At 41.7% G+C, this 27,769-nt stretch overlaps 1 protein-coding gene across 1 annotated transcript in view; it reads right to left on the bottom strand.

Moving 5' to 3' along the window:
• smpd3 (sphingomyelin phosphodiesterase 3) overlaps positions 1-23,243 on the bottom strand; it is a 60,125-nt gene extending 36,882 nt beyond the window's left edge. Inside the window, exon 1 of the mRNA XM_020078198.2 lies at positions 23,033-23,243. The gene's annotated coding sequence lies outside the window, so the exon portion shown is untranslated. The remainder of the gene's footprint in view (positions 1-23,032) is intronic.
• Positions 23,244-27,769: the final 4,526 nt, after the last annotated feature.

Consider the following 27,769-nt stretch of genomic DNA (forward strand, 5'->3'; position numbering starts at 1 on the left):
ACAATAGTGGTGCTTTAATCAAAGGGATGTGTGGGAGTTTGTCTCCTATTGGGACAAAAAACAGTATCACTTCAAAATGACCTTTTCTTCATTTCCATAGATAATGAACAGAGTGAAATGAAATATGACACATTATGGGGGATAGAAGCTGCTAACCAGCACCCCCTGAAACTACCTTGTAACAATATAGAGGTCACATTTCCTTATTTCCAATCTTCTTTATGTTTCCTGATTGTATACAGTTAGTGGAAATGGAGCGTTATTCGTACACATCCTAACCCAAACACATCCTCTAAATGATGCACACCTCACTGTACTGAGGAGCTTATTAGGACCCCATGGATCGACAACCAGGAAGCAAGTGATAAATGACCTGTCGGCTTGGAAACTGTAGTCTGTTAAAGTTTCCCCAAAGATCTGCTCCACCCTCCCTCACCACAATCAATACTGTCTGTCTGAGTAAACAGAGGAAAAACTGTGTGAGTGCTCACTGTTTGAGCATGTGCATGTGTGCGGGTGTGTGCAAGTGGCTTGAGACCCTCAGTAAAATGTTGGTCTGTAAGTGTATTTGGGTGCTATGATGTCTGTGTACTTGTACATGCACATTGCGAGGCATAAACCTGCATCCGTGTTCATGTGAGTCAGTCTGTCAATATGTAGTTCTGTGGCTGCATGGAGAATAACAGTAATCAATGCTGTTCTTTTGTTATGTAGGAGAGAGAATAGTGTTGAGCAATGCACACACACAGCTCAGACAATCACAGCTGAGGGACCACTGATAAGACAAATCGGACCATGTGGAAGAAATAACATAGTGCTAGGTTCAGAGTATCAGACTCTCTGCGTCTAATGTGTCTTTTAATTTTCCTTTGTCAGTCTTTTGGCTCCACCTGTCTGTTTTTCCTCACTCTCCTTTTTCCCATACACTTCATATTCTCTTTTAATTTACAGACCATTTCATTTCCTGGGTCTGTTTCTGTTGCACTCCAGCAGATTTGGCAGGACCCACAGTGAATTCAGCAAATGCCACATATACTGTACACACAGGAACACACACACAGACACGAGCATGCAAAGGCCAGTGACGTCACTGTGCTCTCTGCATGCTCCAGGGAGTTCTGTTGTCATGGTGACCCAGTCACATGTAACTGTACTAGTGTAGCTGCCCGTCAGTGTACAGAGAGCAGGCAGTCAGGACACAGCTGTGGCTCTCTCACTCTCTCTCTCTCTCACACACAGACACACACACACACACACACGCATGTCAGGTGCTTAGCTCATGTTTTATTGTCCAGCGGGGGAACGGTAACCCCAACAAGAGATACCCTAGTGCTTTTTCATGGAGGGTTATATTTCCTTTCAGATAAGACTCAGGGCTCTGTCAATGGCTACACATTTACATCAACAAACAAGCAATCTTGGCTGAAATCAGGACTACAGAAACAGTGGCGCGTGATGATGAACCGTCAAATGACTTGTTTTGAGCAGGAGGAGAGGCTGCAGCTAATTACCCTCAGTATTTTCTCATCTGTATTATAGCTCGTCCTAGGAGGTTGTCTATATGTGCAGGCCAAAATTGTGTAAATATAACCCCCCCCATAGCTGTCAATAAATAAAGTCTAAATAAAAAAAGAAAGAAGAAAACCTTGTCAGGGGCCCTCACAGGACTATAATAAACACAACACATTGAATGAAATGATTGGCTGCAAGTTTGCATGCTCCATGTCGGTGCTCTCACTGCGCCTGACCGGAGTCCTCATGCCAGAGAGACATTTACTGCTAGAAGTAAGCATATGATCATAGAAAAGTTGGCTTCAAGCATCTGTCAAGCAGTGCACATTCACTGCGTAGCTGTAACGAGAGGACCAATTGGAGAGGTTGGGGTGTATCTATAGCATTTATTCAAAGTGTAGCCCCTTCTACCTTCAGGATTACCAACACTAACTTAAAGCTCAGTAGTTGTGCAGTGCTAAATCCATATTACTCCATAAGGCTGACTGGTATGTCATTAGTTGTATTTATTCACAAGCTAAAGTTTGGACAAAGTAAAGGTTCAATCTGGTGGTGGCACTGGAAGATAAAGCAAATGATCTCCAGTTCATTAGGATTCCTCCTCTGGGTATGATGAATATCTGCACAAAGTCTGGCAATTAGAGGATTAGACCAGAGTGACCCATCCCTATGCTGCTGGCATGGTAACAGTGAACAGACAATAACAACAGATACACATGTGTAGTTGATGTGAATGTAGTTTTAGTCTGACTGTGCAGAGATCAAAAACAACTATTCCCAGAGACAGGCAGTTCCCTCAGCAGGACTCTCAGTCACATGTAACTGTGTGATGTGTGTTAAAGGGAAAGCATTAACTCTGTGAGCCCAGACCCCACCTGCTCATATTCCTATCAGTCGTACTGTAATTTTTCTTGAGCTTTCACTGTGACCTGATTGCACTTGTGCCTCTGGCCACTAACACCGCAAAAATGACTTTGTGGCACTCACGAGCGCTCGTGCCAGAGGCTGCTGCTCACAATTTGCACCCATTTTGAAGAAATATATTTCCGCTCCCTTTGTTGTTATTAAATTCATTTTCAGTATCTCCTACATTTATATCAGTGAGTATTTTGAGCTATCAAGAGATCACACCCTCCTCCTCTCCCTCCGTCTCTCTGTCTCCTCTGTCTGTGTAATTGTGGTTGCATAATGTGGTGAGTGGTAGCATATAATACCATCACTATGAGACACAATGTAATCAGTGTGGTAATTTGATCAGATCAGGACCTACTGCCACCTGCTCTTGAGCAACATTACTGCTCCCATGACGACAAATGGGACAAGGATGAATCACAGCAGGAGGGGGAACTATATGGTTATGGTACATAGTTGTTATTGTTGTTTTAGCTGGTCAACTATTTAAAAGATCTGCTACTGGTCAGACAAGATTGCGTCAGTCATTCGAAATCAAACACATTACCATCTGCAGTTTGAAACGTATGATGCTGTTTTACAGTTTGTATGTGAATGGTGAATAGACACAAGCATTCACACAGCAGTACTTTTTATAAGACACACCATCACACATTGTCAGCAAAGCAGTCAGGAAATCTTGGCCAAGGAAATGGTGACAGGAGTTGCCGGGGAAAGCATTATATTAATACAGAATTGTATTTAATGTTATTATAAAGACATTGATTGCAGCTGTTTTAAGCACAATTTAATCACCAGACATACACAACACACATGGGCTGTTTAACGGCCATGTCGTTGACCATATTCTGGGGTTGTGGCAGAATCCTCCACTACTGACACAGGCTGGTGATAGGGAATCATACTCAGACTCATTGGCACATTTGTATGAACTCTGTTTATCTTCTATCTCTCAACATTACAAAAACCACAGGCAAGAAATTGCAGAGCCGGAAGATGTCCTCACCCTCCACCTCTCATTGTTTCTTTTCCTTTCATTTCTCAACCTTAAGTCTTAATATTATAAGACAAGAAAAATCTCAAGTGGCTTGGTAGCATGTTGACAACGACACATTATCAGCCAGATCAGTAAGTTCTCACCTTCTCTCTCTCGCTCCTCTTTTGGTGACTACCCACTGAGTTTAGTTCGGTTTAGTACACCGATGTCAAACATGGTCACATGATTCACTTGTTATCCTCAGTGAGCGCACAGCGTGTTCGAGCTAAGACAGCACATCCCTGTCGGAATCGTAGGTTGGAAAAATGCCCGCCTCCTGTGAGAGGAGCCTACTGTGTACTGAGTAGCGTAATGACTGAAGTATGAAGTATTTGAGACGCAGACTCAGTCAGTGCTGTGAGACCACTTGACAACCACTTTAAGACAATCCAGTCCAATCAGACCTGCCTATTGCAGAGCACACTCTTAGATGATATGCTCTCATTCAACTTTTTGTAATCATGACTCCCAATTACCCATCAGCCCTCACTGCACTCATCCATACATCTGTGTGTGTCGTTGCGTGCATGGCCCCTGCCTGTGTGCACATTTGCATGGACGTGTGAATGAATGCGGAGCAGCTGCTGTGTTTGTTCCATGTAATCTAGAGCAGCCAGTTGAATCCGTGCAGCAGACAGGGATGTTTTATGGCAGGACTGATGGCTCTCCTATGGCTCATCCAAAAGCCCCATTCATTTCCTTGTAGTCACATGCCTAATAGAGCAGTAGCTGAATTGACACTTCAGTGGGCCATAGTTTTTTGCGAAGTTTTCAAAGGAACGTTGAACAGCTTTGTGTGTCCTATGCTTTTGTGAGAGGAAACGTACTGTTACCTGGGATAATAGCAGCTCAGACATGCTGCCAGGAGCAGACAATGTCTCTTTTCATAGATGTCCTATGCACCAGTTTATCTGGTTTATTTTCATTATACGATTCATGACCATCTGCTGTTAAATACCACACTCATGCTCTATCGTGAAGATAGGATATTTAATTGTATTTCTTCATGTTTTAAGTAATTTTCTATTTTTCACAGGGTCTACAGGACTGACTGATTAACTGTTGCCATCCCTTTGAGAGGGAAAGAACACAGTCCAGATACGTGTTGGAGAGAAAGGTTTGAATAACATGATATGTTTTAAGGCTGTGTCGACTGTTTCCAGTAGGCCAGTGAGTGCATCATCAAATCATGCTGCTGTCACTCATCATTTATTGCTTTGAAAATTAGATTATGGAGTCAAAGTGTGACAAAGCGTTTTCCAAATGAAATGTGAGACTCAAAGTAAAGAAACAGATTTTACAAGCTATTTCAGAAATAGGCTCTCAACCAATCAAGTATTTTCATTGTGTTATTTTTAATTCTAATAAATATGAAATGCCACAGTGTTTTCTAACAATTGTGAGATGGATCAGTGCATCTGAAATCAGTTTTACTGACTCGCAGAAGTGGAACAGACGAGTGTGTGACATTGGTGCAAATCAGTCTTTGCCTCTTTTGGCTGGAAGGACAGCATTAGTGAGTAAATGGGTGAATTATACTGAAACTAATCGGTGTCATTTGCCGGTTTACTCCCTGCTGCATCTTACCAGTGTAGAAGAAAAGACTAATGTAATCATTTTCTAAGTAGTTTCCACACTGCCCATGTGCAAGATACCTGATCGCAGAACAGTGGAGTCAGTCAGCTTGACAAGAACTCTGTAGCCCATCAGTGCCCACTTACATGGAAATAAAGCAGTGGTGAGCCTTTGCATCCCAGATCACTTTCAATCAGTGCAAGTGCAGGGGCAAATAAGAAAACCAATCCAAAACGAGTTTAACTTTGGTGATCTCCGACCCATGTTATTCACTTTGCACTTACTTATTTGCGTCCGTACCGTTGAGATCCAATGTGCAATAATCCAGAACAAGCTGCTCTCCCCTCCGCTTGAGAAGCCCCAGCCCTTGCAAACGGGACACACCCACGAAAATGACAGAAATTGTAGATGTAGCGGCTGGAAGTGAATCCATCTTCCAGATACAACAACCCGCTGCCACCACAAGAGGGTGTAAATTCAAAGTGCGGTTCTAAAAACCACATATAAGGACAGATATCGCTTCACATAGGTATGATTTAATTCATGTCTATTTTCAGATTGTTAGACTTGACCGCCTTGACTGCACACCACTGGCCTCTGCCCAAATGATAGGATTCATACCCTGCCCCCCTCGTAATGCTTTCGCTCTTTTTCTTTGACCTATTGACCTCTGACTTTTGCCTCGTTGCCCCAGCGCACACACACCCACACACAACCAATAACAGGCAGGGACATAAAGACAGACTGACACGAGTTTTCACTGCCGCTTCTTTAAGTCATCAATACTTGACCGGGTCATTACAATGCACAACAGCTGTGAACACAAGCCCCAAAACACACACACACACACACACACACACTGCTCTAAGGCGTGGCTGCAGACAAAGCGGTATAGATTGTTCAGCATTGATTTGCTCTACATTTGTTACAGCTAACAGCTGCCTACTGATCCACTGTCAAAGCACCATCACACAACAACAGTTTCACTCCCAGTCAAGCCATGGAAATGTATTTTATATCCCTGTGCCACATGTGCTGGCACACCATCACATTTACAAGTTGCCTTTCAACTCATGTATGCCCCCCTGCCCAAACAGCCAAAAAAAAGATAGACAGAAAGCTAAACCATCATGTGCCTGTGGTCATTCACCAACATGCTCCCATAACAAGGTAATGATTTTCTTAATCATCTTTGCCTCAAACATGGTGAGAAGTTTACACTGACAAGCAGGTGTGAACGCTAAACTTTAAAGTGAAAACACTGAAGAGGCTCAAAAAGTTCCCACGTGGAGCTGACTGTGCAGTGATGGGAAAATGTATATTTACGAAAGCCAAACTGGCAAATATATGGCTGTCTTAAATTAGACGTTAAATTACAAAGCGAGATGTAGTAGATGGAAAAAATCTGTATGATTTAAGGCAAGGCATCTGACTCCTTCCTGTATTTAAAACACAGAGGCAATTCAAACATAACATAAACATAAAAATAATACTATAAAAAAAATAAAACAATTGGCACTAAATTAGTATGAGTTTCAGAATGAAAGTGAGACATAAATAGACAAAGATTATAGTGCACAAAAGGTTAGCTTTAAGAGATTCACTATACTCATATGATGTAACTTATGTTGTTATTAAATCTCAAGATGATGAAGTGATTCTATGATCTAAAATGACTTTTCTTTCTTTCTTTCTCTGTTTATTTTTGCTGCTTCTCTGTGTTGGATCTTCCTTCAATGATTGGTCAGAGTCAAACAGAGCTACTGACTGCTCCCTAACATGCTATGGAAGTGAGGAAGTGGAGCAAAGGTGCAATATTTTTGCCAGTACATAGGTCACTGAGTGGGAGAGTTGCCTTTTGTAAATACTTCATGGCTTCCAACAGATGAACACGTACATACAGGAATAGAAAGATTTTATTTCTAAAAAGTAAAACCAAAGCAAAGGTTGAACTTGCTTCTTTAAATCATTAGATAGGAGCGTCCACTCTTAGTCACTTTGTGGCTAGAGATTATCTAGAGAAAATATGTGTTAATAAGGTGCATTCAAAATTGTTTTTATTTAAAAAATGTCTCAAATGAGTGAAGAGCATCTGGGGTCTGTACTAAGTTCAACATACCCGGGATATCTTTCCGAGATCCAGCTGAACTTAACCTCACAATCACAGTCATGCTAAGTGGTCATATGTAGCTGGTTATTAACTCAGTAAGTCAACTTAGGTTTTTCTCATCAAGATCTGAGCGCGTGCACAGAAAAGGGGCGGTCTTTACTGCAAATGACCAATCACAGACCAGTGTTTGACTGGCAGCAGAGCCTCATATTTCATAAGGAGCAAACTGTTATTTTATTTATAAAATATATATATTAGTACAAACACGTGTCCAGACTAAAAGAAACAACTAAAGCTGCTAAATGCAGGAAGAACAGCTGGTAAAAGGTCTCTGAATGTGTCAATGTGTAAGTTACTGATTGTGAAAAAATTAATTATGTGACTGCGAAATCATAACGAATGGGAACGAGGTAAATAACTCGGGGCCACGAAGTATGAATCTGTTCGTTACTAACAAGACCTGTGGAACTGAAGGAAGCCTCTTGGATGAAACGTTTCACTTAATCACATGATGTAGCCTCTATAATGAGCTTTAGTTTGACACACACTGTCTGCACTGACTCTGAGGGACACACTGTGGTGGAAACGTTTGCTATTACTTAAGCACATGGATCTGTTTTTGGGAATATGACTAATCTGGTGACAGGATGCTCCTGGCACATCTGGAAACATTGGAGAGATTAAGATGTACTGAGTGTGTTCACGGCGGAGATGGATTTAACCAACCAGACATTGTTTGAAACTTCCCATATACTGCAAAGCAGTGTAGTCATGTTGGTGAGGGTTGACTGTCTCAGAGAGAGAGAGAGAGAGAGGCACAAGATAAATCTGTTAACTATCTACTCCCCATTCCAAATGAATATTACATTTCATAGTATAAACCTTAAGATTCCTCTTTATGGTCCCACACACAGCATGGGGAAATTTGACCTCTGTATTTAACCCGTCCGTGTGAATGGAGCACACACGGAACACAATCTACACAGTGACCACACGGAACAGTGGGCAGCCATGAAGGCGCCTGGTGAGCAATTGGGAGGTTCGGTGCCTTGCTCAAGGGCACCTCGGCAGTGCCCAGGAGGTGAACTGGCACCTCTCCAACTTACGTCCATGCTGGACTTGAACCGGCCACCCTCCGGTTCCCAAGCCAAGTCGCTATGGACTGAGGCTACTGCCTCCCCTACTTAAAGTCCTATAAGCTTCATAGGATGAGCCTCACAGGACTGGAAACCCAATAAATTCGGCTTCATAGTAAAATGCCATGTTGAATTAAGATTTTAGCATATTTCAACTTATTATTATTATTAATATTTACCGACTGCATCTCAAACACTTTCACATTTGCTCTGGTTTTTACAGTTTTAGAAATAATGAACCAGAACCACTGAACAAAACAGCAGAAGAGAACTCAAACCAATGACCTTTTCTCCCCTTAAAGCAGCACTACGAGCACTCATTGGTTTATCTTGATGAGTCACAAACAGTCACAAACTGTGTCTTTGTTTCAACCCACTCAAGTTGTTGGAAAAATCACTGTGTTGGGTTTACTTGGTCTCTCCATGTTCCTGTGGCTTTCTTCTTTCCACAACGAACACATGCATGTGTATCCCTGAACAAGGCTGTGATCTCAGGACTGGAGGACCAGATCAGACTGCTCCTGTTGTCAGCGCTTCTTCAACCTCCCTACAATACATTTTTCCATTGTTTCTTGCACTGATCTTTCCCTTGACAACAAAAGCCTCTTCCTGTTCTAGTCTCTTATTATTTATCATTCTTGTGACAGCACTTTCGACCTAGTGCATAATGCATGCTTCATATCTCAGTCATAGAGGCCTGGTCTGTTTCCAAGTTCTAGATAGCACCTACAAATGAACAGCCTTTATGGTGACTTTATCTGTCTCGTCTCTAACCCTAAAGAATTTGCTGTGCAGACCTCCCACCAACTCCTTACTCAGGGGAATGGCGATGGGAAGAACAAATGGAACAAGTGGGAGAGAGAGGAACACATAGTTGGTGAACGTAGCAAATGATCGCTGGCTGACTGGCTGTCGCTGTCACCATGTGTGGCAAATGTTGCCTTAGTAACGGCCCAAAGTTCAGGTAACATCAAACACAGATGAAGTGTTCGGGTGGTACAGAGGCTGAATTGAGATGTCCCTCTACATCTCCATATGTTGCCAGTCATGTGGAAATGATAAGAGTTGACATTAAATTAGATTAAACTGTAATGTGTGTTGCACATGCACGTTCATGCAATGAAGTGTGGATAAAAGAAAGCAACAGAACTACATAAGACATACATATAGAATATGTGCTTATAATATGAGGAAAAAATACTCAACTATAACCAGAACATTTCAATTCATGTTCAGAAGCTCATATGTTCGTGTGTGTTGGCCTTGGATCCAGTTTTGGCTTAGATACACATATCAGAGACAAAAAGGCAGATAAAAGTCATGTGTGGATGATGAAGACGATCAATAATCTCCTTCAGTTCACCACCTCACGTCTGCATTGCCACTTTTCCGTCTCCAAAATGTCCGTATGCATGGGTCAGGGTTTGTGTGGAAATGCATACATTCTCCTGTCAAGTCTTTGCGTGAGAAGTGGCGTATGCACGTTTCAGGCCCTGCTTTGTGCGTATACAAGGGTTATAAATGAGACCCCTGGTCAGTGGAGGAGGCTGTCTCTGTCCCTGTTCCCCCTCACGGACAAATGTTGTCCTTTGAACTGCGTTTGGTGTTTTTGATGGCAAGGCAATGGTGGCAGTTCTCTTTGTGTCTATTGTTGCTTGTCTATAGTACCTGGTTGTGTCTCTATGTATACCTACCTTGGGATAGACTTATTTTACAACCAGTGAGAATGTGTCTGAGGGCAGCTGGAGTTGAGCGTAGTGGGCAGGATGGATCTTTGTTCAGCCACTGCTGTAGGTTTTTGTGTGATGGAAGGACGTCATAGGTTGCTCTAAGCAGGAAGCTAATCCTGCTTACTTGCATTCCCCACAGATCCTTTCAGCTGATCTTCCTTTTCTCTATGCTCTCCCATTTCTTCCACGGCCCCCGTCTTGCTTCCTGACACCAGATTTCCAGGACTACCAATTTTCGCCACCCTTTTTTATCTGATCTGACCCTTTGACTCAGGTGGGGTCTTCTCTGGCCTGCATGTCTTTGGAGACCTATATATCCTCTCAGTTTCAGTTTTTCTAGTTTCTTTGTTAGTTTGATTAAATGCTTTTTTTGCAGTTGGGTCCTCTTTCATTTGCTACGCCACAAATCAATCAACTACCCATTCCAAACACAACAACGTATGAGTCCAAACACAATATTGATGTCAGAATGATCAAAGCCTCACAATTATACCAGCATTACGGGTGATGCACAGTTTTAATTTAAAATGAAAAAAAAAAAGAATGACAGGACTGTTTGCCATCTGCCAGAGGAAAGTAATTAAACCAGCCTCATTAACAGGCAAGTTGGAGCTATTCATTTGTAATGGAGCTATTACATTTAAGCTATGTGTGCAAATGAAAACATGCAGCATTGAAATCAACACATCATGGGGGGTGCTCCTTTGTTTAAACAGAGTTGATGTGTAAATGTCAGCATCCTCAGAGACAAAAGACCCTGATTCATTCAGCCGAGCTGTTGTTTTTGATCAATGACACCAAATACGAACAACACCAGATGTAGTCAAGGAGACAGTTTTTGATCTCTTAAGCTCACATGAAGCATTGTGGGTTTTTTGTTGCCTTGATTGCATAACTTTTCACAATATCATACAATTCGTAAGTCGTTATGGAACAGTCATTTTAAATAAATAGAGGCTCACAATGGACTTTGCTTAGACTTTGAAGTTTTGAAATATTTTAATTAAACAAGCAAATTTGTGCAAATAAAATTGCCTGCCGATCTGTCCAGTGTGTACCCCACCTCTCACCCAATGTGAGCTGGGTTTGCCACATTAAAAAGAGAAAAAAAGTATAGAAAATGGATGGATTGATGGATAACCCTATAATACCATGTTTTTTCAAAACAAATACTAGTTTTACTCTTAATGTATTTCAGTGTCAAATAAAGTTCATTTTTGTTCTTTACTTTGTGCAGTGCTGGCTGTCTGTGTGTCTCAGAGTGGGTTTTGGTTTTGGTGACTTTGGTTCAGTGGTTTGGATGAGAGGCTGAGACTGGCGGAGTTTATGTAACATATAATCCTCTTGGTTCTGCATGTGATTTACTGCAAGGTGCCCTGTATTTATCTTGTTCCCCCATGATTGTTTACACATGTGTGACATGAGCTGCTTGTTTCAGCTGGGCCATCTTACATTTCTAATCACTTAGCAGAGCTCTGCAACAGCAGCTGATGTCTGACAGATTGCAACTTGAAAATGGGGAATATGCTTTTGTGCGATTTAAATGTTCTTTTGACCGAATGTTGTCCTTGACACAACAAAACTAATTCAGAAGCTACATTTCAGTCTGAGATGTTAATGCAGTTAATTTCTGTTGTAATAATCTTCTGTTGAGCAGCAATGCTCCCTAAACCTGTTCACTCTCATTAAACCTGTGTCTGCTGATCAGGGGGCAGGGTATCATCACCTTATAAAACGGTTGCTGTTTAACACATGACAAATGACCAAAATATAAACAAAAATATTAAACAGCTAAAAAGATGCTACACCACTTACACTTGTGGGGACTGAATAAATCCTTTAGACACAGTGACTGTCTCATTTTACAAATCACATTATTGCATTAGTTGTTCATGACGAAATGTTGATTACTGCACCTTTGAGAATTGTATTTAAGCTTCAACACATTCTCTTTGCCCAGACTGCCCTTAGTTGGTCTTTAAGTTGTAGTCACTTAGAGTGAGAGCATCCAGGGTTTCAGCGGAATTACTCAGAATATCTGGAGGAGACAATGTGACAACACAGCTGGAGAGTATATACGTTTACGTTACGGCCTGTCTCTGTCTACTGCACCACCCCTCAGCTTCTGCAGTGGATTTATTGCTGTTGTGAATGTGTCTGTGTAGTGAATCTGCAGCTGCATTGTGCATGTGTGAAAACCAAACTGCGGAGAAAGTCCAGGCCCAAATCTCCCGGGTTGTTCTGCAGGACATGTTTGCAAATGGCTACACTGAGCAGCAGGAGAGCTCTGGCCAAAGTACACTTATTCCTACTCCTTCATTTGGTTACACCAGACTCTGTGGATCCTCTCCCTGATCAATGCTGCCAGCTGCACCAGATGCATTTACATCTCCATGTTGTGAGTGTTTTGTCAGCCATGAAAGACACTTTGAATTTGCCACACAGGAATCTGAGGATGGAAAGAGCATGAGGAGGAAGTTAAAAATCAAAGCAAAACATGCAGTACGGAGCTACAGCATATACTCTACCTCATCATCATCTTTAACCTCAGCACCTCAATTTATACCATACAGAGCTGTACACACACGCACACACACACTGAGGTCAGAACATGGCCTGTAGTCCATGCAGGTAATGACAGACTGCTTACAGCTTCAGGAGGTCCTCACGTTTCCTCCTCTTGTTATCGGTGTGTGGCTGGTTCTCCTTGAATTTCTAGAGCCAGATGTGTGCACGTCAGATGTGGTGAACACACACTCTCACACACTTGACTCCACCCAAAGCACCTCTTCCAGACCTCACAAAAGTAGATTAAGGCCTTTTCTGAGAAATAACAGGAGGGCACCTCTGGTGCAGACAGAGCGGCAGCACAACCTTAACTGTAGCAAACATGTGCAGACCACAGACACAGGACTGATGAGCATGTCTATGATTTAATCAGTTAACAGGGTAGATGACTGACAGCACACACACACACACACACACACACACACACACACAGTTTCCAAATATAAACCTCAGACTGCAGATTAAATCAACCAAACCCAAATCCTGCTCTCTGCGTCCTCTCAGCAGAGGTAAAGACAGGACCAGTGGTGGAAACATAATCTCTCCATGTTCACACAGTCTGTTCACACTGACCTGCCAACAGCAGCAGCCAGGCAACCAGCCCCCACCCCTGACTGCACAGCTGTCTTCTCCAAATGTAGCTTTAGTGAGATGCACATATTTCAACAAAATGAATATTATCCAGAGTAAATATCGTCCAGCCAATCTCGTTCAGATGGATTACATAGAGAAACCCTTCCCTTCCCTAATCCACCCCGAGAAAAACCAATTTGAGCTTGTTGATGCTATAATCTCAGTCCCCTCAGTTTACATTAGTGAACATGAAGTAGTCACTAACTTAAGCTATTGGATAACATTTAGCATCTGTAACTAAGTCTCTTTAAATTAGTGCTGCAGCATTAGTGCTGTAGCAAAGCCCTTCCTTCCATAACAATGTCAATCAAAATACTGCTATACTCACTTTTTGATCCCTCAAATAACTTTTATATAGTTCCTTAACAGTCCTTCTACAAGTGTGATGCATCCACAAGTGACACATTCAGCAATATGACTGTGATCAAATCTACTGTAAACTGTCATGTACAGTCGTCAGTAAAGATTTAACACCAGTAAAACATCAAGAGGTTTTACACAGTGTATATTTTTGAACAATCAATCACATTAATCTGTCTTGTAATTTCATATGGTGGAGAGGCTCCATCTCCTCTCTGCAGTACACCAGAGATCAGAGCTGTCATGTTTGCAGATGTGAGGCTCAGTTGTCTTCAAACTTTGGACTACAAGTCACAAGCATTAAATATTGAAAACTGGTTTGATGGGGCTACTCCTGCAATATGTTTAAGCTATGCAAGAACAGCATGTTGATAGGGTATGAAAAGGTTACATGCCTGAGGACACACAAGCACACACACACACACACACACACACACACACACACACACACACACACACACACACACATATTTTCTTTATATGGATGGAGGCATTATATAGACTTGCATTTGTTTCCTGGAGGACTACACTAACCCTACTGCTAAGCATGCCTTGTCTTACCCTAATGATAACCTTAACCAGTGACCCAGAGAAGTAGCTGTGAGCAGGACAGGAAGGAAACCAGTGACAGAGTGGCATCTCTCCTCCCCACTCACTCTCTCTCTGTGTTAGTGTGTGTGTGTGTGTGTGTGTGTGTGTGTGCGTGTGTGTGTGTGTGTGTGTGTGTGTGTGTGTGTGTGTGTGTGCAAAGTCATAGTCCACATAGTCAGTTTGACTCTGAGCACACTTCCATTGATGCTGCTGCCTTTGCTCCACAACTGATGTGGTGATGAACTCTCGATTAATGATGTAAGTGGAGGATACGAAGTTAGCTTCTACTAGGAACCCTTCACACAACAGGACTTTGCAGACTGTGAGTGCACTTCTCTGTTTTGAGTTTTCTCATATCCTCATATCCTGCTTAGAGAGTTTCATATCATTAAAGACATTGAGAGTCATGTTGCAGCCAAGGCCCACTGTAATTCATCTCCTGTCATGGTTCTTCTTTAAAAGAGGAGGAAAAGATGAAAAGCTTCAGTGAAAACCCAGGAGTGAAGGATCAAGTATGGTTTTACTGTTATCCCCCCGAATGTGGCAGCCTTCACTGACGTAGATGAATCACTAGTTTTGCTGGTATCTGTCTTTATGCTTAACACTTGATGAATTAAAAGGGACTGCCAGAGAGCACATACCTCTGACAAGGCTTACATCCTATCTCACAATGTTAAAGAAAGTGAAAAAGCAGAATTTTACCCACCCACTTACTCGAATTTGTACCAGGAGAGTTTTTCTTGGGCTCATACTGCACCATTCCACCAGGTTTCAGGAAAATCAGCTCTCTAGTCTTTGCATATTCCAGCAAACAGACAAACAACAATGAAAATATAACCCCTTTGCTGGAATGTGTGTCTGAGAAACTTTTTTTTTATGTGCCGGTTGTTTCTCAGTGGGAAAAGTCCCCTCAGCATGAATGGTTGTATGCTATTCAGATTGTGAAGTAATACTGTATAAAATTGATTTGACCCTTCCAGCTAGGTATGTCACTGTAATAGTCAGGAGTAACATTAAAGAATAGAAACAGATTGTTCTGTGCTCCCCTTAAATATTTTGGTATTCTGCAAAGATTTGAACAAATGTTCAAAAATCCATAATTACATTTTTAGTCTGAAAATCTCTTTGGGGTGTATGCATGATTTAAAACTACACTAAATAACTTTTCTCTGCAGGTATCCTCAGCTCCATGAATAGTTTAGCGTCTTTAAGCTCATTGTTTTAAATTCACTCTCAGCATGTGTTTACTGTCAGGATTCGGATAAACCAAATGTTAGCAACCAAGATGGTGAACACAGCGGCGCATTTAGCAGAGTGAGAGCAGAACATCTTATCAGGTGGGAAACCAAGGCAATGCTAAAATGCATGCTAGTACTCAGTGGTGTATTACCATCAGCCCATCCAGCAAAGGTTCTGCCTCCAAGTGGCGGAAAAAAGATGCTATGGCACTCAATAGAGAGCATACATCCACCAAGACCCATTAAACAGCCTCCGTATGAAAACACATTTAAATTCACTAAACCCAAATTTCAGTTTGGATCTGCTCCTAGATATGAGTCCAATAAAACATGTCTACTTTTCTGTTATGAAGGTCCATGAATAATTCTCTGATGAATCAATGCTTCATCAGGTCATGCCCCACTTCACCACAAAATTTAATGGAAAAAGGTTGAGTGGTGTTTGCGTAATCCTGCTCACAAATTAACAAATGCGGAGGAACACATAACCTCATTTGTGGAGATAAAAAAAAAGAGATTCTGTTTTAACGAAGTTGAGATGTAATATAATTGTGAACACGTGTAAATGATTTGCACAGGATTTTGGAATAAGATGAATAGAATTGCTGAAAAGCTGACTCTGATTTCAGTATCAGTTGGATGGTGACTTGATTGAGAATAGATTGTTAAATGCTGAAATCTGTAGCATATATTCACAGACAGTGGCAAAAATGGCCTATGAGTACCTAACCTTGTTATTTTTGTATTGCAGTGAAACGGTCATTTGCTCTGGGTAAATCTTATCTGACCAGAATGAAGAAGTGAGATATCAATGGCATTGTCAGCTGAATAGGTGCCACGTGACAAACTCTACCACCTTTACAGGAGCCAATCTACGATTTCAGCATATGTAGCAGTGACAAATAAGAAAAACTTCATGGTCTTAGGACAACGTACAACCCATAGCCATGAAGTTTAACAGACATACACCCGTGCTGCCATGCTGGCACATGGACCTGCAGGCATGGTAGTAGGGGAGGAGAAAGACAGATGGAGGAGACAGAGAAGACAGGAGGATGGCAGACACACAAGACTGATGGGGGAAGAGAGAGATATGTAAAGGACTCACTCCCACATGAAGGCAGGATGAAAGGTGAAGCCTCTATGGTCTGAATAGAAATGAAAGAGAGAGGATAGTACAGAGGCTGGAGGATAGATGATAAATGTCTGGTCTCTAATCACATCTACAGGGTCTAATTAGGGCTAACGTAGTCACATGTAATCATACACTCCATCTTCATGTACATATATATATATATATATATATATATATGTGTATATACTGCCTGTTAAAAATAGTGCTGTTTGGGGTGGGTGCACTCCCTGAACCTGATCCATCTTATTAAGTGGGTGAAGCCCATACTTTTAACTCACTAATCAGAAGGTGGGTGGTTTGATCCCAGGCCCCTTTAGTCCACATGCCAAAGTGTCCTTGGGCAAGACACTGCCCCTGACAGCTGGTCTGTTAGTGTGTGAGTGATGTGATAGAACAGTGCAGCATATAGAACCTGTGTTTGATTGGGTGAATGTGACTTGTAGTGTACAGTGGTGTGAGTTGTATAAACCTGAGAATATAAATAGCGGTCGTATGTCCTTGTGGACTTGTTTAACTTAGCTTAGCATAATGAGTATAACTTGTAGTTTAAGGTGGAGGTATTGTATTTGGAGGTATGTGTTGGAGCTATTTTTGACAGACAACACTTTATCTTTCTGTGTAGTATTTCCAGCTAGTGTGTGAGGTGTCACGAAAGAGTCAGTGAGTACAGTTTCTGCTTTCAGACCAGACTCCACACGGTCACAGCACCCAGCTGTTCTTCTCTCAGAAATATCGTACATTACTTTAAAACAAAAACTGTTCTCACATGTCTCTCTGCACAAGAACAGCAAATGAAGAACAACATGTTCCTTATTGATCTTTAGAGGTATTGGCCGATATTCAAGCTTGCTGATTATTATCAATTTTAGAAAAGAACACCTCAGAATTTCTTGTCCCACTCTGTATATATTTTAGTTAGGACCATTAAGTCCATTTATGACTAAATATAAGGGATAATCAACAAAAATATAAATAATATGACTACCAGGTAATTTACTGTGTTCAACCTGGTCCAACATTGATACTATAGGTGTGGATCTATTGAAGACAAACAATGGAGGAAAAAAAATATCACTGTAACTACCTCTGACTCCATCCTCATACCCAGTAAAGCCTCTTTACCAAGCAATACAGCAACAGACTTTTCATGGCTTGTCACCACGTCAAAGCACCTCTGCTACTGTCCCACTTGTTCAAATTCTAGTATTCCTAATTCCTTTGATCCACAGTATCCTCATCCTAGCCACTGTTCCTTTTTGTCCAAGTCTCCTGAATTCTGTCCTTGAGACATGAACAGAGGTGTTTTGTCCAGAAGACCCAGAGGAAGGAGTATGACTTAGTGGGAACAGAAAGAAACTGAGATCAGTAGACCTGAGCATGTTCTGCTCTGCCAACTTGAAACTGCAACCTTGCAGTCCCACCAAGATATTATTAAATATATTGAAACGGGAGACTGTTTGTTTAGTGCCATAGAAGAAACTCAACATAGGTATGTGTGAACACAGCAACATGCGCAAAGATTTAATCTGACAAAAATGATCCACATGATTTGCTGCCTCCGGCCAATGAAAGGCTGCCTTGCACCTGCCTGTTCTCCATGATTGCTGATATTACTTCCTCATTGTGGTCCTTGCTGAGCCACATGTCTGGATCATCACCGTTGCCAACTGTGTTCAACACCCTCACATCTGCTGCTGAAGGGGAGTACATGAGTGCGTCTGAGAGGGAGGGTTTTCTGGGTCATATAAAATATGTTGATGTTTTGTATTCCTCCTCCATGGCTGACGTGGCTTCATCCCCGTGATGGGGAGAACCCCTGGCTGCCACCGTCCACAGGCAGCTGTCAGTCTGCCTGTTTTGTCATTCACAGTGCGAGTCTCTCCTGCACTTTACAGCTGCTCTGGCCAAGATGGCAGTGGGCCATATACCTCATCCTCAATTCACTACAACTGGATGGGGTTGATTGTGTAACTTTTTTGCTCTTTTCTTTGTTTTTCTGTTTTTCTTTGTGTGTATTTAATGGTCAGATTTAACAGCCTCAAACTTTACATAATAAGACACCCTTCCCAAGGAAGTTTCATACAAGTTCAAAAACAACAGCTACTCTGTGTGTGCAGAGTAGTTGTATGGTGTTCGATGTGTATTAATTAGCTCTAGTCTCGTTGTCTGATTCAACCATAAAGTAGACCATAACAACACAATCATTGTGGTTACTGGGGAGGAGAAACTCAAAAAGTCATCAGTGACGCAGAGACACAACTTAAAAGTAAGCTATTATGGTGATAAAACACAAAAAGGTCTCGATAGCATCATGCTTAATATTTTTAGAGGAATGTTAGTGGTTAGTGCAGCTGTATTTAGGGCTTCTGTCCTAATCTTAAAGGGATAGTTCACTGAAAAATTTAAAATTACTCGTCAATCACTCACCACTATGCTGATGGAGGGGTGGGTGAAGTCAGGGAAAGCAACCGGAGACTTGGATGACACTACACGAGCAGCATGGAGGCGTGTTATGTTTTTTTTCGGTTGTTCTTTAAGAAGAAGGGGTCCTGTTTACTTCTATTGTAATGAATTTGCCTGCAACACTGTTTACCCCTGAGACTCCAAAAGTGTTTTGTGAACTCAAACACTTCAACCAACCCCACAGTGTGAACAGAGCAACATGCTGACAAGATGTGGTCTTAAGTAGCCAGTAATGGATATTCACCAGTTAGTGGTTCCAACACACATTATGTGGTTGCATATCATTAAAATGTTATTAGTATAGCCCATGTTCAAAAATCACAATTTGTCTCATTAGGCTTAACAAGGTGTGACATCCTCTGCAATTAACCCTCAACAAGATTAAGGAAAACTGACCAAAAAAACGTAGAATATTCACAACAGTGATTACACATTACCCGTTGTTTGCTGCATGAAGGAATATGTCAACCACTTAACAGGAGATTGATAGAGCTGTAAGCTGTGGTAAAATGACGTACAAAACGTAAAATACCGAGTGTGTTGTTTTTCTGGTCAGTGTGTAAAATGTTATGTTTTCTGCTCCTGGAAAATGCTAACACAGCTTCTGTGTCAGCTGAAAACAGCATAACTGCCCCCACGGCAAGATGAACAGTCAGCAAGTAATCAAATAACACAAATAACACAAGCTGAATGAATGAAGTGAAACAAAGTGTCAATTCAGACTTACTGACAGGACAACATGAAGCGAGCAGTGTATGGAGTTTAGCTTCTGACCTCTTCTTGTACCTTTCTGTCAGTTTTATAATAACCATTTTATTATTAGATACTCTAGATTAGACTAGACTCTTATTTAGAAAGTCTGTTCTAATCATAACCTAAGACTGAAAATACCCAAACATTCCAGTTCTCTCTCATGAACTTGGCAGCCTTTATACCTGCTGAATATTAGCATTTTTCATTGTGAGCATGTTGGCACACTGATGTTAGTATTTGACTCAAAACACAGCATTGACTCAAAGCCAACAGAACCTAAAGTATTCACATGGTGAAACATAAAGTCTTCAGTTTTATCAAAATATTTTCAACTGAGAGTAAGAATGTGGAGGTCTGTGACATTAAACCCTTCGTTTCTTAGGAAATTTAGAGTCACAAAGTTCCCACAGTGTGTTATCTACAAAATAAACACTCACGGTACAAGCTCTGTTGAGTTTTTATGTGACAGTCTCTGATTTCTGAACTTTCTGTGAAGAGCAACAGTAACAAGGAATGTCCATCTATTCATTATCTAAAGTGCTTATCCTGGGGCCAATCCCTACTGACATTGGGGGAGAGGCATGGTACTCCCTGTACCATGCACTGAGCACTGACATATAGAGAAAAACAACCGTACACGTTCACAGTCACCCCTGCTGTCACCAACGAAGCTGCATGTGTTCGGACTGCGGGAGGAAACTGGAGGAAACCTTGACACACACAGGGAGAACACAAACTCCACAGAGGAAGTTCCAAACTCACAATCCTCCTATTGTCTCAATTAAAGATTAAAGAAACCCGTCAAACTATCATCACATCATGACTTCATTTATATCAGCATCATATCATGGTGATATAAACCACGATTACTTCTTTTCATCCAATGCTTTGCACTGTTTAGTATTAAAGACTATCACTAATGTCTCTCCGCTAGCACACAGGTTGAGAAACCAGATCCTCTACTATCAGGTTTCACTGGACTCCCGAATCTCCATCCAACCACCACACCCCACCCCACTGCCCTATCAACCTGCCAGCTCCACTTAACCACCTGCCTGCTCTGTCGTGACCAGGAAGCCTGTTTACTGGACACCCAATAAGAGCCACTTTTCTGGATGTAGAGAGAGACGTGCAGATCTTTTTAGAGGCCAGTGGGTATGGGGGTTTGATGAAAGGCTGGCATTTGCTGGGAGAAATTTTCACATAATGACAGAAGTTTTTGAGTGACTTTGAAAGTACAATATAAACAGAAGTCAGCCATCAATATGCACTCAGTACCAATCACACAGTCATGTGCTCAACATGCTCTGAACTTGAATTAAAGCATTTAGGCTTGATCCATGCATAAAAAACTCTCTGCTGGGTTTAATAAAGACACCAGACCTTGTATTTGACAAATTACAGATTTAAAACTCACTTACAGGAACTCATCAAAGAGGTCTATGACTAACACAGTTTTGAACAAAATGATTAAACAGAAGGTGGAGATTTAAGCAATCAAAAAGGGAGACATCATGAAAACTGACTGAATAGCTTAGTCTCAATTATGTTTCAACATGCAGGCATGTTGTGAAGCCTTCTGCTTCCTCTTGCAGGCGCGTCTAAAGCCAAGAGCTGTATTAGAGTACTTACAGAATCAAATGCAACTATGGTGTGTTAACAAAAAGCAGAGATGATTACTCAAATGTGAGCAGATCTAACTCCACAGGGACAGAAATTAAACTCATGTAGACACAAAGAAAAAAATGAACGGCACTGCTCTCCATCTATTTAGATCACCCCTCTAAATATTTTTAGCAACTCTGTCATTATGTCACCTTTCACATATCAGCCTTTGTGCTCAAATGTCAGGATGTGTTCATTTCAGGAAGTGTGGAGAGTGGCACCCAAGAGAAAACAGATGGCCCATGTGCATCTTGTGGAAACTGAGAGGAAAGCTCAAAAACATGATGCTGCTATTCACAAACAGGAATATCCCAGCCTCTGCAACAAAACCCTATCTTAGGAAGGGAGGAAACAGTCTCCCCATTATGTTGTAATTCTGTCTCTGAGTGTGGTATTTGAGGAAGTTTCAGAAGGCAATAACAAGTAGTGTTATAGTAAATTGAGGGTGCAGCCTTTTTGGACTCTGATCCAGTCAAAGTCAAATCAGACTTCTGTCAGCATCTGCTGCCGCAGTTTTTAACATTTTATTTTGTTTCTTGTCCAAGCCTTATGGGACTGTGAGTTTAAATGGCTGGAATAACTCCGTATTATAGTGCCAACTCAAATTCAAAGACACTATAAACGAGATTGGCAGTTGCTTCCCTTTAGATATATGTATATGTGTAGATGAAGGAAAGAGGCAGTTTTACAGCACCTACTGTGTCTGTTTCAAAATGAGAGGAGAGGAGAGGAGAGGAGATGAGAGGAGAGGAGAGGAGAGGAGATGAGAGGAGCGGAGGCCAGGAGCCAGGCCACACCTAATTGTACTGGAGTCAAAATAAACATCTCTCTGCAAATTCACCAGCTCCTGTACTTTCTGTTTGAAGAAACCGGCAGCAACGTGACCACTAACTGCGTATATCTCTTTATTCCAACCAGTAAAACTACTTCGCAATGGGTCAGCCAACTGGAAAATTCCAAACTGAAAGAATCAACACCATAGCATTGAAATAATTTGCAGTTATAGTCTAGACGCCACCTTTTGAACAGTGTGTATCTGAGAAACACACACACACACACACACACACACACACACACACACACACACATACACACACACACAGACACACACACACACACACACAAATACGAAGGAGGGAATAGAGACAATAATAATAAGAGAGAGGTGAGCATTACCCTGCTTTATATTTGTATTTTTCATAATAGTTGTACAATATCGTTTTTGCATCTGCCTATATTTATTATTTGATCTCATTCAACGCGTGTGTGACAGAGAGAGAGAGAGAGAGAGAGAGAGAGAGAGAGAGAGAGAGAGAGAGAGAGAGAGAGAGAGAGAGAGAGAGAGAGCATCTCTGACCATTGGATCATGCAAATATGAGTCAAATGTTTTACCCCGGGCAGACTCAGGGTAAGATTGAGGCGCGGCTGGAAGACTTGCCTCAGTGGACAAACACGGGCTGGTAATTACACACAGCAGGGATGTAGGTTATCTGTTCTGCAGCCCTCACGAGATCACTTGTGATTTATTAGCAGTTCGAAGCCATAACGATGAAATCCATCCCCGCTGCTTTAAGACTCCGCACACACAGAGACTGAAAGAAACGAGGTGACTTACTTGTAGTAAATCGCTTGCACATGGGTTTCAGGTGACATGTAAACGGTGCGGGCGGTTTCTTCCTCCTCTTCCTCCTCCGCTTCTGTATGTTCCCGTGCTGAGCGCCGATAAACGAAATCCAGCGTTGGGGCAGCAGCTGATGGCTGCGACCAACCGAGCGAGGGAGCGGCTGTCTGACTGAGAGCAGACGATCCTATTCAGCACCACGCCACTGTGAACAGCTCCCGCTGACGTCACTGCCTAGATACGACGCCACGCCCTCTCCCCTAGCGACCGCCTCTGGAGGGAGAGAGAGAGAGAGAGAGAGAGAGAGAGAGAGAGAGAGAGAGAGAGAGTGAGAGAGAGCTTAGACTAACATATGATGATTTCTTACTCTGGATAATTGGACTGTGGGTTTCCATGCCAATAAATCATTGGACCAAGGGCGAGGAACCTTCTTGCTTACCAACGGCCATTTCCTTTTTTTTGTAGCATCCATCAAGGGCCACACAGTAGGGCCTTGCAACATTCGAACATTTTTATAGTCGGAAAGTCTGAAAGAACATGCACCCTCTGCTGGTAATCCAATAAACTGGTGTTGAGTTGGTGACAGCGTGAGTGATGTGGACCAACGGAGAGTTAAGCGTGTCTCTTAAATCAGCTTTATGCCTCACAATGTTAGTGTTTGTCCTAGTTTTTCTCTGTGGAAATAGACATAAGAAAGGGGTTTACCAATGAGTTAAGCTCAACTAAAGATGATGGTCGCTCAGCAGCAGCTACAGCCTCACTACAAGGATCACCCACCTCATGTAATGAAACATGTAAGTATGACTTTTAAGTGGAAGTTGTCTATACAGACATGTAAGAGTAGAATAAAACGTCCCGAGCTTCATGCTGTCATAGTCCTACTTGTTTGATGTGTGGTGCTGTCCATGGAGTTGCTGTAATTGTCACAATGTCATTGTGTGTCAACTGACTAAGGCCTTGGAGTCAGACTGTTTGTGTATGAAATGTAAGGTTTGATAGTGAGGTGGCTGAGACTCCTAGGATTCAGCCATTGTATAAATAATCGGCTACCTTGTCGGGTCACAATTCATATAGGCCGAAATTGTTGAAGACACTAACATCACAATGTAATGGCTGGAACTGCATCTCTCTGGCAACATGTCTGATAGAAGATGTTAGTGGTGGTGGTGATGATGATGATGATGATGATGATGATGATGATCAGAACTGGACCAGAGAGAGGTTGTTGCTGTAGCTTTGAGCTCGTCATTGTTTTGCAGTTCACTCATTTCATGTTGTGTTCCATCAGGGCATATCATCTCATTATGTTCATTTCCTTTTGTTTACTTTTCATTTCCTTAAATGCCTGAAGGAGTTTTGCAAACTTACCTGAACATATTCTGATGTCGCAGCAAAATTGGTTCTTGGAGAGAAGATTGAGTTTTAATCTTTTCCACTTGTACTTGCAACAGCACAGTACACAAACAACTTCGAAACAGTTTATCCTCTCTTCCATCATACTCAGCAGTGATGTCACACATAAAAATATCTAGTTGTTCTTTATTTGTTAAGTCTGTTGTTTCATGACAGTCCCGGGGGGAAAAAACAAAAAAAATATTGTATTTTCACTCTTTTTATTGTATTTTCTAGTATTTTTGCACTGTCTTTTACTACATCAATAATCTGCTGTGTGACGGCTCTTAAAACCAGACTGATACTTTGTAACAAACAGACTCTGTCTGGTTCCAGCAGCTCCACAGCAGCAAACAAAGCCCAAACTCCACCCAAGTGTATTAATGTTCATTAATTATGCCCAAGATCATTTGTTCTTGTAGCTCATCTAGTTTAGCAACATGTAATGCAGTTGTAATGATGATTCATCAGTGAGAGTGCTCACCAAAACTACATACATTAAAAATCATTTAAAAAATGTTAATTTCTCCCATAAAAATTAATTATTGTCATAATTATTGTCTGTATAAATGAGTTGTTACATGACCCTGATCAAACTGGCTCACAGGCCTTATATGGTCAGAGGCTGGATGTTTTTCGACCCTGCATTAGCTGATGATGAGTTCATGTGTGATCACTGTCTTTATAAATCATACCCGATAAACCATAAATGAACTGTTGAGCAGCACAAATGTATTCATTACTTACAACTTGATGATTCATTGCTCTTTCTGTACAAGCCCACAGAACCTGTCACATCATATTGAATAGTAGTTCCTCATTACTCATGATTAGTATCGACTGAGCTTTTACTGGGGAGTTCACAAGTACCTCATACCTTGATCAAGTTCCTTGATAATAAATTAGAGACAAAGGCATTAACAAATATTCATATCAAACTCTGTTGTGTTGACATCTTAGAATGAATATACCAAACAATTATATTCCCGTCAGTAAGCCGAAAGGTTTGATGGAGCTGTGTGTAAAGGCAATTACTCCACACACAAACTGTCTGAATTTAAATCTGCAAAAGAAAAGTTGGAAGGACAGCAGTTGGAAGCAGCTGTGTCAACTACAGGATGTCAGATACAATAAACCACGAGATGCTTTTCTCTTTCCCAGAACCAAGAAGATATTGCAGCCTGATCCGAACACAGTGGTTTTCTGTGTTCCTCCCTACTGGCAGACGAGAATACCCAGAGAAAACCACGTGGGCCACCTTTGGTCTCGTTATTGCTCCGGCAAGATTCTAGCAGCTACCAGTGTTTAAAATTGCCAGGAAGCTAAATCCTCACTGGCATATAAGGATCACATTATCACCTGGTTTCTCCTCCCACCTGCAGAACAGGAGATCCACAGGCTGTGACAGCATCGGCTGAAACTGCACATGGTCAAGCAAGAGCGTAAGCATGCCAGAGTCGCACGCCCTCTAAACCAACTACTGACAGGCATTCCAGCTCCAGATTAGAGACACCGTGAATTCAGTTCCAAGTCCCAAGAATATTTTGATGCACTGAAACAGCTTTGACACAAGCACCTGTTTTTGCATATGCTAACTACTCTCTGCCCTTTATCGTCTACACAGAGGCAAACAACCAGGGATTAGGAGCAGCTCCAGCCCTGGTTCAAGGAGGGCGACAGAGTGTAATAACAGCTAAAGCCTACATCCAAGAGAATGGAATTATGTCAACAACAGTGCATTCTAATAGTAACCTCTGGCCCTTAGTTTGGCTGTGACTGAGCTCAGACCAGAGTAAAAGCCTTGTGGACTTGTGTAATGCTACCTCCCACAAACAACACATGCGACAAGAGGGCCAGAGCCTCACTGCTGCTACCTGGAGAGAGAGTCTGGGTACAAGGAAGAGGCAAAGGAGAGGAAAGGTGTGTACTTTGAGAAGTTAAGAGACACAGGTGTGACTTTAGAGTTAGGGGGAGACACAGGTTGGTGGTGGGAGACACAGGTTGGTGGTGGGAGACACAGATTGGTGGTGGGAGACACAGGTTGGTGTTGGGACACACAGGTTGGTGGTGGGAGACACAGGTTGGTGGTGGGAGACACAGATTGGTGGTGGGAGACACAGGTTGGTGGTGGGAGACACAGATTGGTGGTGGGAGACACAGGTTGGTGTTGGGAGACACAGGTTGGTGTTGGGACACACAGGTTGGTGGTGGGACACACAGGTTGGTGGTGGGAGACACAGGTTGGTGGTGGGAGACACAGGTTGGTGGTGGGAGACACAGGTTGGTGGTGGGAGACACAGGCTGCCGCAAGAGAAGGGTTAACACATACAGACCCAACATGTTTTACGGCTTCTTACCCATCACAGAAACGGAGCCTGTGTAAACTGGCAGATAACAAGTCACTCTAAAACTCAACAAGCGAAAACCTTGGCCAAACCCCTTTTGTTCTACTAACAGACTAGAAGCATTAGGCTGTGAGGAGATGTGTATCTATATTTACATGTCCTCGGTTGTGTATGATCTTTTTATGATTAGGTTTTATTTATATGTCTAATTTTGTCTAATTGTTCTTATCTTGCTGGGTTTATTATTATCCTAATGTGTGAAATGCAGTTTTTATTGTACTATTTACTTTGTGTTGAACTTTGCCGCTGTGCATTTTATAGCCACTACGACTCTGTTACTGATGTTAGCTCATATATTGAAGAATTTGTTTATTCTAAAGGACAGTTTTGAGTGCTTGACTTAAGGGGACCAGTACAAATTTGATTCAAAATGCCAAACTCGCCTACATTATATAAATATTTAGAGTTGGTTGAAAAAGTGGAGGGCCGTGAATCTGATAATATGATCGTCAGCTTGGTGAAGTTGAGCACAATTATTTTTTAGTTATTGGTTCACACATGATGATGGAGTGGAGGTTTATGTAATGTCATGTGATATCTTTTGGCATTTCGTCAGTCATTGTGAATCCAGACATCAGATGTACAGACTTTTTTAGTGAGCCAATCCCCCTGCTGTGAGGTCTGGCTGTTTTAATGAAATCCAACAAGGACTGCAGAGGCTCTAAAGTGATGTCGACTGCAGACACATCAACAGATTCTTCACTCTCACAGATTAAATATATCATTTTCTGTATACAGACGCTGTCAGGGATAGATAGGCATCTTTCCTTTGTGTATTTAGGGGATTTGATAGCAAATTATATGAAAGTTTAGGATTTAGTGAATTAAAAAACCTCTGGCGAATAAATGAGAATATGTTAACAGAAATAAAATATAAACCCTTCACTTCTTAGACAGAGAGAAAAATATGATAGTGGAATTGTTTTCAACAAGC

Source organism: Paralichthys olivaceus, chromosome 7 (genome assembly GCF_024713975.1).
Source record: "Paralichthys olivaceus isolate ysfri-2021 chromosome 7, ASM2471397v2, whole genome shotgun sequence".
NCBI lineage: Eukaryota > Metazoa > Chordata > Actinopteri > Pleuronectiformes > Paralichthyidae > Paralichthys > Paralichthys olivaceus.